Source organism: Herpailurus yagouaroundi, unplaced genomic scaffold (genome assembly GCF_014898765.1).
Source record: "Herpailurus yagouaroundi ecotype Mexico unplaced genomic scaffold, PumYag 159, whole genome shotgun sequence".
In the NCBI taxonomy this organism is placed as follows: Eukaryota; Metazoa; Chordata; class Mammalia; order Carnivora; family Felidae; genus Herpailurus; species Herpailurus yagouaroundi.
Window position 1 is genome coordinate 31,918,604 of NW_024412400.1, and position 12,855 is coordinate 31,931,458.

Sequence of the window (12,855 nt, forward strand, 5' to 3'; positions counted from 1 at the left end):
GTGTGTGTGTGTGTGTGTGTGTGTGTGTGTGTACACACACATATAAATATATACCACCTGTTCTTTATCCATTCATCAGTCAGTGGTCACTTGAGTTGCTTCCATAGTTTGGCTATTGTAAATAATGCAGGAATAAGCATAGGGATGCATGTATCTTTTCATATTAGTGTTTTCATATTCTTTGGTAAATACCCAATAGTAGAATTACTAGGTCATATGGTAATTCTATTTTTAATTTTTTGAAGAACCTCCATACTGTTTTCCATAGTGGCTGTACAAAGTGGTGTTCCCACCAACAGTACACATGAGGGTTCCCTTTTCTCTACATCCTTACCAACACTTCTTATTTATTTTTTTGATTTTAACTGTTCTTACAGGTGTGAGGTAATATCTCACTGTGGTTTTCATTTGTATTTCCCTGATGATTGATGATGTTGAACATCTTTTCATGTGTCTGTTAGCCATCTATATGTCTCTTTAGATAAATGTCTGTTCAAAACATTAAGTTTTTTTTTTAATTTTTAAAATTTACATCCAAATTTGTTAGCATATGTGCAACATTGATTTCAAGAGTAGATTCCTTAATGCCCCTTACCCATTTACCCCATCCCCCCTCCCACAACCCCTTCCATAACCCTCAGTTTGCTCTCCACATTTAAGAGTCTCTTATGTTTTGTCCCCCTCCCTGTTTTAATATTATTTTTGCTTCCCTTCCCTTCTGTTCATCTGTTCTATGTCTTAAAGTCCTCATACGAGTAAAATTATATGATATTTGTCTTTCTCCGATGGACTAATTTCGCTTAGCATAGTACCCTCGAGTTCCATCCACGTAGTTGCACATGGCAAGATTTCATTCTTTTTGATTTCTGAGTAATCCTCCGTTGTATATATATACCATATCTTCTTTATTCATTCATCCATCGATGGACATTTGGGCTCTCTCCATACTTTGTTGTTGATAGTGCTGCTATAAACATTGGGGTGCTTGTGCCCCTTCAAAACAGCATACCTGTATCCCTTGGATAAATGCCTAGTAGTGCAATTGCTGGCTAGTAGGGTAGTTCTATTTTTAATTTTTTGAGGAAACTCCATACTGTTTTCCAGAGTGGCTGCACCAGCTTGCATTCCCACCAACAATGCAAAAGAGATCCTCTTTCTCCGCATCCTCGCCAACATCTGTTGTTGCCTGAGTTGTTAATGTTAGCCATTCTGACAGGTGTGAGGTGGTATCTTATTGTGGTTTTGATTTGTATTTCATCATTCCCCTGATGATGAGTGATGTTGAGCATTTTTTCATGTGTCGGTTGGCCATCTGGATGTCTTCCTTGGAGAAGTGTCTATTCATGTCTTTTCCCCATTTCTTCACTGGATTATTTGTTTTTTTGGGTGTTGACACTGATGAGTTCTTTATAGATTTTGGATACTAAACCTTTATCTGATATGTCGTTTGCAAATATCTTCTCCCATTCTGTCGGTTGCCTTTTAGTTTTGCTGATTGTTTCCTTTGCTATGCAGAAGGTTTTTATTTTGATGGGGTCCCAGTAGTTCATTTTTGCTTTTGTTTCCCTTGCCTCTGGAGACTTGTTGAGTAAGAAGTTGCTGCAGCCAAGATCAAAGAAGTTTTTGCCTGCTTTCTCCTCTAGGATTTTGATGGCTTCCTGTCTTAGCATTTAGGTCTTTCATCCATTTTGAGTTTGTTTTTCTGTCTGGTGTAAGAAAGTGGTCCAGGTTCTTCTGCATGTTGCTATCCAGTTTTCCCAGCACCCCTTGCTGAAGAGACTGTCTTTATTCCATTGGATATTCTTTCCTGCTTTGTCAAAGATTAGTTGGCCATACGTTTGTGGGTCCATTTTTGGGTTCTCTATTCTGTTCCATTAATCTGAGTGTCTGTTTGTGTGCCAGTAAAAAACATTAGGTTTTAATAACAGTTCTGTATCCACCCCTTGATCCATTCTTGACCCTGCTCTGACTCCTACAAACTACATATTTTGTGTCCTCTTCCCTGACTAGTTTATGGTTGGGTCTGGTCAGTGGATCATACTGCCAGGAATGGGCATTTCTTCCCCACTTTGTTTCAGCACAGCAACCATATCTATATGCTGCAGCTTTTGCTGAGTGGCCTCTTCTCCACAGTTCTATTGCCTACCTTGCTCCTATAACTCTTTTCCTTGCCTTGTCCCTCTGGCTGTAGGGATTGTAAGGGTATCTTTCTGTTGCTTGTTCCTGGTGCCTCACCGTTCCCTTGTGTGTTCCCTTAACCTGCCCATGACTTTACACGTAGTCCCTTCATGAAAGATTCACATGGGTGAAGTCTCTTTCCTGTGGGGACCCTATCCTGACTGAGTTTTACCAGAAGTTTTAATAAGACTTCTGACAGGAGTTTAAATTAAATCCATATCAAGAGAATTACAAATAATAATAAAACTGTAATTATGCATTAGTGGACATTTATACTTCCTTTGCTTATTAGGAGAGATTTTATTTTTCTTTAACAAATGGACTTGTGGAATCTTCAGGTAAAGATGACAGACTGAATAGATACATTCTCCTTCCATTCTGTCCCAAACTTCTCTGAAGTTAAAGTCTAGGAGTTTAAAAGAATAAACATATGAAAATAAATAGTAAAGAAGAATGCAGGAGAAAAAAATTACTGTCAAGAGGCTACCATATTTCTTAAGGTAGAAGGCAGAAGGGGCACCAGTCGGTTAAGTGTCTGACTTTGGCTCAGGTCATGATCTCACGGTTCGTGAGTTTGAGCCCCATGTCAGGCTCTGTGCTGACAGCTTGAGCCTGGAGCCTGTTTCAGATTCTGTGTCTCCCTCTCTCTTTGCCTCTCCCCTGCTTGTGTTGTGTGTGTGTCTCTCTCAAATATAAATAAAAACATTAAAAAAAAAAAAAAGAAGGCAGAAGCAAGCTACAGAAACCACAGCCCAGAATGAGGGGCTATGTAAAGGCTGTAGTGGAGAAGTGAGCTGCTCTCCTTTATTCTCTCAGCAGGATCCCAAAGTAGCTATAAACTCAGGGTTGGCAGATCTGACGGGAACTATTAGAAATGGGGATTCATTGAAGGGTGGTATATAGAACAATGGACCAGTTGATTCTATTTGGTTCCCAAAAGTAAAGTGCAGCCTGGCATTTTATTCACAAGCATAAACAAAATAACAAACAAGAAAGCATGCTAAGACAAATTCCAATAGACAAGTATTCTAGATAGTACCTGGCCAGCACTCCTCAGAATTGTCAAGGTCATCAAAAACAAGGAAAATTTGTAAAATTGTCACAGCCAAAGGAGCCTAAGGAGATATGACAACTAAGTGTAATAGGAGATCCTGGGTAGGATCCTGGGACAGAAAAAACATATTAGACAAAAAGTAAATGTGAATAATTAGGGTCTCTCATAATAGTAATATAATATCAATATTATTATAATAATTGCTTATTATAATGCTAATGTAATGCAACATATATGGGAACTCTCATACTGTCTTCCAGATTTTTCTTTAAAACTGTTCTAAAAAAATAAAGTCTTTTTAAACAATTACTATATTCAGAGAGATTATCTAAAATAAGAATAGAATATTATGAAAACAGAATGCTAACCACTGGAAAGAGCTGTTAGAATTTTAAAATGTACCAAAATTTAAAATTTCATCATAAGGCCTAGAAGCTAAAGTTTAGGATATCTCGCAAGGGCGGGGGGGCAGGGGAGACGGAGGGAGTCGACATAAAGACAAGAATTTCAACAACTAACTGGAGTCTGGAGAAGAAAAAAGGACAAAATGGAGAGAAGGAACTTATCACAGAAATAATATAGAATGGAGGGGCGCCTGGATGGCTCAGCCGTTTGGGCATCCGACTTCGGCTCAGGTCATGATCTCACCGTTCCTGAGTTTGAGCCCCGTGTTGGGCTCTGTGCTAACAGCTCAGAGCCTGGAGCCTATTTCAGATTCTCTGTCTCCCTCTCTCTCTCTCTGCCTCTCCTCCACTCGTGTTCCTTCTCTCTCAAAAATAAATAAACATTAAAAAAATTAAAAGAAATAATACAGAATGGAGAGAATTGGAGAGACTGGGGTGATGAGTCCAAAGAGCTGGAACCCAGTAGGATTCCTTGGGATCCCTTTTTCCCTCTTTGGGAGAAACACAACATGCTTGTGTAACTAGCATCTAATCAAAAATAGAAATTGACACTCCCACCCCAGTTTCTCTTGCTCCCTCCATTCTTGCCCACAGAATTAAAGAAATGATATAGAATACAAGTCTTTTGCTTGAAAAAAGCCAAGTACAATGAATAAAAAAAAAGAAACAGACATAAACATATCATCTTGAAAGTTTAGAAAAACTGATGAAAACAAGATACTAAAAGTTTTCAGAGAGAAAAACGAGGTTCCTTTAACAGGAACAAAAATTGAGGTGCTGTTAGATTCTCCTTGGCAACTCTAGGGAAATGGATTTGAAATCAGATTTCTAATATCTGCCAAGCTATCAGTCAGATATGAGGTTTAGAATAAAGACATTTAAAATTTAAGAAAGTGGGGCACTTGGGTGGCTTAGTTGGTTAAGTGGTCAAGTGTCTGACTTCGGCTCAGGTCATGGTCTCAAGTTTCATGAGTTTGAGCCCCACATCAGGCTCTGCATTGACAGCGCAGATCTCTCTCTCAAAAATAAACAAACATGGAAAAAAAAAACAGCAGAAAGTTTGTCTGCTATCTTCTTAGAGTTACTTGAATATATATACTATGTCAAATTAAGTAAACCAAGAAAGAGGAATATATGATCCACCAAACAGTGGATTCAATCCAAAGAAGCAGTGAAGGGAAGACCTTAGATGGCAACTGAAGAGCAGCCAGTCCAGAATAGAAAAGGTGATGGGGTTTCTCTGGGAAGTTCTCAATAAAAGGGAATAGGAAGGGGAGGAGCTACTCCATGCAGTACTGTTATATTTGAGAAGAGAAACTAGAGGGTATGCTGACAGCACAGCATTCTGTATGAACAAGCTAAAGAAAAGCAATTCAAAACTCCCAAGAAAACTGAAAAAAACTATATAAGACAGTCATGTTTTAAGCTTGAAACAAACTGAAATATGGCATGATTATAAACAACTGATGGAGAGTAAGAAAAGAAAGTCCATTTAACTTCAGTTCTCCTTTGCCCAAGAGACACGATGTTGGACCACTAAGAAAGTAGGAAATTTCTCCTGGAATGGAAGCAGTGGCAGGCTACGTTTTTCTTGCCCTCCTGCCTAGCTGGCCCAAATGTCGGTGGGTGCCAGTTCTGACACTGCATGTTCCTTGTTAGCACCATTTGCCCCATTCTAGCATTCCCTTGCAGACTTTCCCCAGCAGGCCCCCTCCAGAGTAGCTCCCACCCTGCCACATCCAGTAGGCACCCTAGTCTAGGAATGGCACTTGCCTCCAAAGCCGTTCCCATCCCATCATACATAGTGGGCAGCCTCAGCCAGGACCTGCACCCTCAAAAACTACTCCTACCCAGGGGAGTTGGGGACAGCCCTCCTCACAGAAGTTGTGGCCTAGCCACAAAGGGAGGGAACATGCAGGCCACACAGAGTCACCCCTGGAGATCTGGTTCTGGTGACCAGGGAAGACTGTGTTTCTGGGCCCCACAGGATGCCTTCTACATAAGGCCACTCCTTCATGACCAGGAGATGTAGCTGATTTACCTAAAACATAGAAACAAGGAGAGTCAGACAATACATAGAAACAAGAAGAGTCAGACAAAATGAGGAGACAGGAATGTGTTTCAAATAAAAGAACAAGACAGAAAACAACCTCAGAAAAAGAACTTTACAAAATGGAGATAAGCAGTCTAGCTAATAGGGAGTTCAAATAATGGTCATAAAGATGCTCACTAGAACTATAGAGAAGAATGAATGAACACAGTGAAAACTTCAACAAAGAGAAAATGTTAAAGGGAACCAATCAGGACTGAAGAACAATAATTGAAATGAAAAAATACACTAGAGGGAATCAACGGCAGTTAGAGGATGCAAAAGAATGGATCAATGATCTAGAAAGCAGAGTAGTGGAAATTATCCAAGCTGAACAGCAGAATGAAAATTTTTAATATGAGAATAGTTTAAGGGACCTCTTAGACAACATCAGGCTTAGCAACATTTGCATTAGAGGGATTCTAGAAGGAGAAGAGAGAAAAAGCAGAAAACATATTTGAAGAAATAATAACTGAAAAATTTTTTAACTGAGAAAGAAAACAGACATCTGGGTCCAGGAACCTCAGAGAGCCCCAAACAAGATGAACCCAAAGAGGTCCACATAAGTCACGTAATAATTGAAATTTGAAAAGTTAGAAAGAATCTGAAAAAGCAGCAAGAGAAAAGCAGCTAGCTTTTTATAACACCCATAAACGTATGAGCTAACGTTACGGCAAAAATTTTTCAGGCCAGAAGGGGGTGGAATGATATATTTAAAGTGCTAAAAGGAAAAATGAAAAACCCCACAACCAAGAGTACTCTACCTAACAAGGTTATATTTCAGAATTGAAAGAGAGAAAGTTTCTCAGACAAAAATTAAAGAAGTTTAACTTCTTTAATAAAGTTTTTTTAAACTTTTTTGAAGTGAACCAGCCTTACAAGAATTGCTAAAAGAACTTCTTTAAGCAGAAAAAAAGGCCATAACTAGAAGTAAGAAAATTATGAAAAAAATCCCCAAAACCGTCACCAGTAAAAGCAAACATACAGTAAAGGTAGTGGCTCAACCACTTATAAAGCTAGTATGAAAGTTAAAAGACAAATAGTAAAATCGACTATATGTACAATAGTTAAGGGATGCACAAAATAAAAAGTTGTAAAATATGACATCAAATACATAAAACATCAGGGGATGTGCAGAGGATTAAAAATATGGTGCTTTTAGGGGCGCCTGGGTGGCTCAGTCGGTTGAGCGTCCGACTTCAGCTCAGGTCACGATCTCGCTGTCCGTGAGTTCGAGCCCCGCGTCGGGCTCTGGGCTGATGGCTCGGAGCCTGGAGCCTGCTTCCGATTCTGTGTCTCCCTCTCTCTCTGCCCCTCCCCCGTTCATGCTCTGTCTCTCTCTGTCTCAAAAATAAATAAATGTTAAAAAAAAAAATTAAAAAAAAAAATACGGTGCTTTTAGAATATATTAGGACTTAAGCGACCATTAACTTAGAATAGAAAGTCATCCAACCACCAAAAAACTACCAGAAAACAATGAACAAAATGCCAGTAAGTACATACCTGTCAATAATTATTTTTTTTTAATTTTTAATGTTTATTTATTTTTGAGAGAAAGAGGGACAGAACGTGAGTGGGGGAAGCGCAGAGAGAGAGGGAGACACAGAATCAGAAGCAGGCTCCAGGCTCCGAGCTGTCAGCACAGAGCCCAACACAGCCCTCAAACTCACAAACCGTGAGATCATGACCTGAGTCGAAGTCAGACACTCAACCGACTGAGCCACCCAGGCGCCCCCATAATTACTTTAAATGTAGATAGACTAAATGTTCCAATAAAAAAACACGGAGTGACTGAATGGATTAAAAAACAAGACCTACCAGACACAGACCGGAAGATGGTGGCTTAGGAGGATGCTGGGCTCACTGCGCATCCTGCTGATCTCTTAGATTCCACCTACACCTGCCTAACTAACCCAGAAAACCACCAGAAGACTAGCAGAATGGAGTCTCCGGAGCCAAGCGCAGAGGAGAGGCCCACGGAAGAGGGTAGGAAGTGGGGAGAGGCGGTGCGCGCTCCACGACTGGCGGGAGGGAGCCAGGGCGGAGGGGCGGCCCGCTGGCCAAGCAGAGACCCCGAGTCTGGCTCGCAAAAGCGGAGGGGCCGGACGAAGTGTGTTCCGACAGCAAGCGGGACTTGCTTAGCATCTGGGAGGTCATAAGTGAACAGCTCTGCTCAGAAAGCGGGAAGCCTGGAGGACAAAGGGAGGGAGAGTTGCTAAGCCCCGGGACGACAGAGCTCAGTTTGGCGGGGAAAAAAGGCGCTCGCCAGCGCCATCTCCCTCGTCCATCCCCCAGCCAAAATCCCAAAGGGAACCAGTCCCTGCCAGGGAACTTGCTTGCTCCGTGCAAACACCCAACGCGGTGCTTCTGCAGAGCCACCCCTCCAGCAGCAGGGCTGACTCCCTCCAGCTGCCACAGGGCCCCTCCTGAAGTGTATCACCTAAGGAGAAGCGAGCTAAGCCTGCCCCTCCTGCCCCCGTGCACCTTGCCTACCCACCCCAGCTAATACGCCAGATCCCCAGCTCCACAAGCCTGGCAGTGTGCAAGTAGCCCAGATGGGCCACGCCACCCCACAGTGAATCCCGCCCCTAGGAGAGGGGAAGAGAAGGCACACACCAGTCTGACTGTGGCCCCAGCGGTGGGCCAGGGGCAGACGTCAGGTCTGACTGCGACTCCGCCCACCAGCTCCAGGTATACACCACAGCACAGGGGAAGTGCCCTGCAGGTCCTCACCACGCCAGGGACTATCCAAAATGACCAAACAGAAGAATTCCTCTCAGAAGAATCTCCAGGAAATAACAGCTAATGAACTGATCAAAAAGGATTTAAATAATATAACAAAGTGAATTTAGAATAATAGTCATAAAATTAATCGCTGGGCTTGAAAACACTATAGAGGACAGCAGAGAATCTCTTGCTACAGAGATCAAGGGACTAAGGAACAGTCAGGAGGAGCTGAAAAACACTTTAAACGAAATGCAAAACAAAATGGAAACAATGATGGCTCGGATTGAAGAGGCAGAGGAGAGAATAGGTGAACTAGAAGATAAAGTTATGGAAAAAGAGGAAGCTGAGAAAAAGAGAGATAAAAAAAATCCAGGAGTATGAGGGGAAAATTAGAAAACTAAGTGACACACTAAAAAGAAATAATATACACATAATTGGTATCCCAGAGGAGGAAGAGAGAGGGAAAGGTGCTGAAGGTGTACTTGAAGAAACAATAGCTGAGAACTTCCCTGAACTGGGGAAGGAAAAAGGCATTGAAATCCGAGAGGCACAGAGAACTCCCTTCAGACGTAACTTGAATCGCTCTTCTTCACGACATATCATAGTCAAACTGGCAAAATACAAGGATAAAGGGAAAATTCTGAAAGCAGCAAGGGATAAACGTGCCCTAACTTATAAAGGGAGACCTATAAGACTCGTGACTGATCTCTCTTTTGAAACTTGGCAGGCCAGAAAGGATTGGCACGAGATCTTCAATGTATTGAACAGAAAAAATATGCAGCCAAGAATCCTTTATCCAGCAAGCCTGTCATTTAGAATAGAAGGAGAGATAAAGGTCTTCCCAAACAAACAAAAACTGAAGGAATTTGTCACCACTAAACCAGCCCTACAAGAGATCCTGAGGGGGATCCTGTGAGACAAAGTACCAGAGACATCGCTACAAGCATAAAACATACATCACAATGACTCTAAGCCCGTATCTTTCTATAATAACACTGAATGTAAATGGATTAAATGTGCCAACCAAAAGACATAGGGTATCAGAATGGATAAAAACACAAGACCCATCTATTTGCTGTCTACAAGAGACTCATTTTAGATCTGAGGACACCTTTAGATTGAGAGTGAGGGGATGAACAAATATTTATCATGCTACTGGAAGCCAAAAGAAAGCTGGAGTGGCCATACTTATATCAGACAAACTAGACTTTAAATTAAAGGCTGTAACAAGAGATGAAGAAGGGCATTATATAATAATGACAGGGTCTATCCATCAGGAAGAGCTAACAATTATAAATGTCTGTGCCGAATACCAGAGCCCCCAAATATATAAAACAATTACTCACAAACATAAGCAACCTTATTGATAAGAATGTGGTAATTGCAGGGTACTTTAACACTCCACTTACAGAAATGGATAGATCATCTAGACACACGGTCAATAAAGAAACAAGGGCCCTGAATGACACATTGGATCAGATGGACTTGACAGATATATTTAGAACTCTGCATCCCAAAGCAACAGAATATACTTTCTTCTCAAGTGCACATGGGACATTCTCCAAGATAGACCACATACTGGGTCACAAAACAGCCCTTCATAAGTATACAAGAATTGAAATTATACCATGCATACTTTTAGACCACAATGCCATGAAGCTTGAAATCAACCACAGGAAAAAGTCTGGAAAACCTCCAAAAGCATGGAAGTTAAAGAACACCCTACTAAAGAATGAGTGGGTCAACCAGGCAATTAGAGAAGAAATTAAACAATATATGGAAACAAACGAAAATGAAAATACAACAATCCAAATGCTTTGGGATGCAGCAAAGGCAGTCCTGAGAGGAAAAGACATTGCAATCCAGGCCTATCTCAAGAAACAAGAAAAATCCCAAATACAAACCTTAACAGCACACCTAAAGGAAATAGAAGCAGAACAGCAAAGACACCCCAAATCCAGCAGAAGAAGAGAAATAATAAAGATCAGAGCAGAAATAAACAATATAGAATCTAAAAAAACTGTAGAGCAGATCAATGAAACCAAGAGTTGGTTTTTTGAAAAAATAAACAAAATTGATAAACCTCTGGCCAGGCTTATCAAAAAGAAAAGGGAGATGACCCAAATAGATAAAATCATGAATGAAAATGGAATTATTACAACCAGTCCCTCAGAAACACAAGCAATTATCAGGGAATACTATGAAAAATTATATGCCAACAAATTGGACAACCTGGAAGAAATGGACAAATTCCTGAACACCCACACTCTTCCAAAACTCAATCAGGAGGAAATAGAAAGCTGGAACAGACCCATAACCAGCGAAGAAATTGAATCAGTCATCAAAAATCTCCCAACAAATAAGAGTCCAGGACCAGATAGCTTCCCAGGGGAGTTCTACCAGACGTTTAAAGCAGAGATAATACCTATCCTTCTCAAGCTATTCCAAGAAATAGAAAGGGAAGGAAAACTTCCAGACTCATTCTATGAAGCCAGTATTACTTTGATTCCTAAACCAGACAGAGACCCAGTAAAAAAAGAGAACTACAGGCCAATATCCCTGATGAATATGGATGCCAAAATTCTCAATAAGATACTAGCAAATCGAATTCAACGGCATATAAAAAGAATTTTCACCATGATCAAGTGGGATTCATTCCTGGGATGCAGGGCTGGTTCAACATTCGCAAATCAATCAACGTGATACATCACATTAACAAAAAAAAAAGAGAAAAACCATATGATCCTGTCAATCGATGCAGAAAAGGCCTTTGACAAAATCCAGCACCCTTTCTTAATAAAAACCCTTGAGAAAGTCGGGATAGAAGGAACATACTTAAAGATCATAAAAGCCATTTATGAAAAGCCCACAGCTAACATCATCCTCAACGGGGAAAAACTGAGAGCTTTTTCCCTGAGATCAGGAACACGACAGGGATGCCCACTCTCACCGCTGTTGTTTAACATAGTGCTGGAAGTTCTAGCATCAGCAATCAGACAACAAAAGGAAATCAAAGGCATCCAAATTGGCAAAGATGAAGTCAAGCTTTCGCTTTTTGCAGATGACATGATATTATACGTGGAAAATCCGATAGACTCCACCAAAAGTCTGCTGGAACTGATACATGAATTCAGCAAAGTTGCAGGATACAAAATCAATGTACAGAAATCAGTTGCATTCTTATACACTAACAATGAAGCAACAGAAAGACAAATAAAGAAACTGATCCCATTCACAATTGCACCAAGAAGCATAAAATACCTAGGAATAAATCTAACCAAAGATGTAAAGGATCTGTATGCTGAAAACTATAGAAAGCTTATGAAGGTAATTGAAGAAGATTTAAAGAAATGGAAAGACATTCCCTGCTCATGGATTGGAAGAATAAATATTGTCAAAATGTCAATACTACCCAAAGCTATCTACACATTCAATGCAATCCCAATCAAAATTGCACCAGCATTCTTCTCGAACCTAGAACAAGCAATCCTAAAATTCATATGGAACCACAAAAGGCCCCGAATAGCCAAAGTAATGTTGAAGAAGAAGACCAAAGCAGGAGGCATCACAATCCCAGACTTTAGCCTCTACTACAAAGCTGTCATCATCAAGACAGCATGGTATTGGCACAAAAACAGACACAGAGACCAATGGAATAGAATAGAAACCCCAGAACTAGACCCACAAACGTATGGCCAACTCATCTTTGACAAAGCAGGAAAGAACATCCAATGGAAAAAAGACAGTCTCTTTAACAAATGGTGCTGGGAGAACTGGACAGCAACATGCAGAAGGTTGAAACTAGACCACTTTCTGACACCATTCACAAAAATAAACTCAAAATGGATAAAGGACCTGAACGTGAGACAGGAAACCATCAAAACCTTAGAGGAGAAAGCAGGAAAAGACCTCTCTGACCTCAGCCGTAGCAATCTCTTACTCGACACATCCCCAAAGGCAAGGGAATTAAAAACAAAAGTGAATTACTGGGACCTTATGAAGATAAAAAGCTTCTGCACAGCAAAGGAAACAACCAACAAAACTAAAAGGCAACCAACGGAATGGGAAAAGATATTTGCAAATGACATATCGGACAAAGGGCTAGTATCTAAAATCTATAAAGAGCTCACCAAACTCCATACCCAAGAAACAAATAACAAAAAAAATGGGCAGAAAACATGAATAGACACTTCTCTAAAGAAGACATCCGGATGGCCAACAGGCACATGAAAAGATGCTCAACATCGCTCCTTATCAGGGAAATACAAATCAAAACCACACTCAGATATCACCTCACGCCAGTCAGAGTGGCCAAAATGAACAAATCAGGAGACTATAGATGCTGGCGAGGATGTGGAGAAACGGGAACCCTCTTGCACTGTTGGTGGGAATGCAAACTGGTG

At 40.8% G+C, this 12,855-nt stretch overlaps 1 protein-coding gene across 4 annotated transcripts in view; it reads left to right on the forward strand.

The window, feature by feature from the left end:
• The window catches only part of PPP2R3A (protein phosphatase 2 regulatory subunit B''alpha), a 218,893-nt gene that overhangs the window by 97,666 nt on the left and 108,372 nt on the right, over window positions 1–12,855 (forward strand). The gene's annotated exons all lie outside the window — the stretch shown is intronic.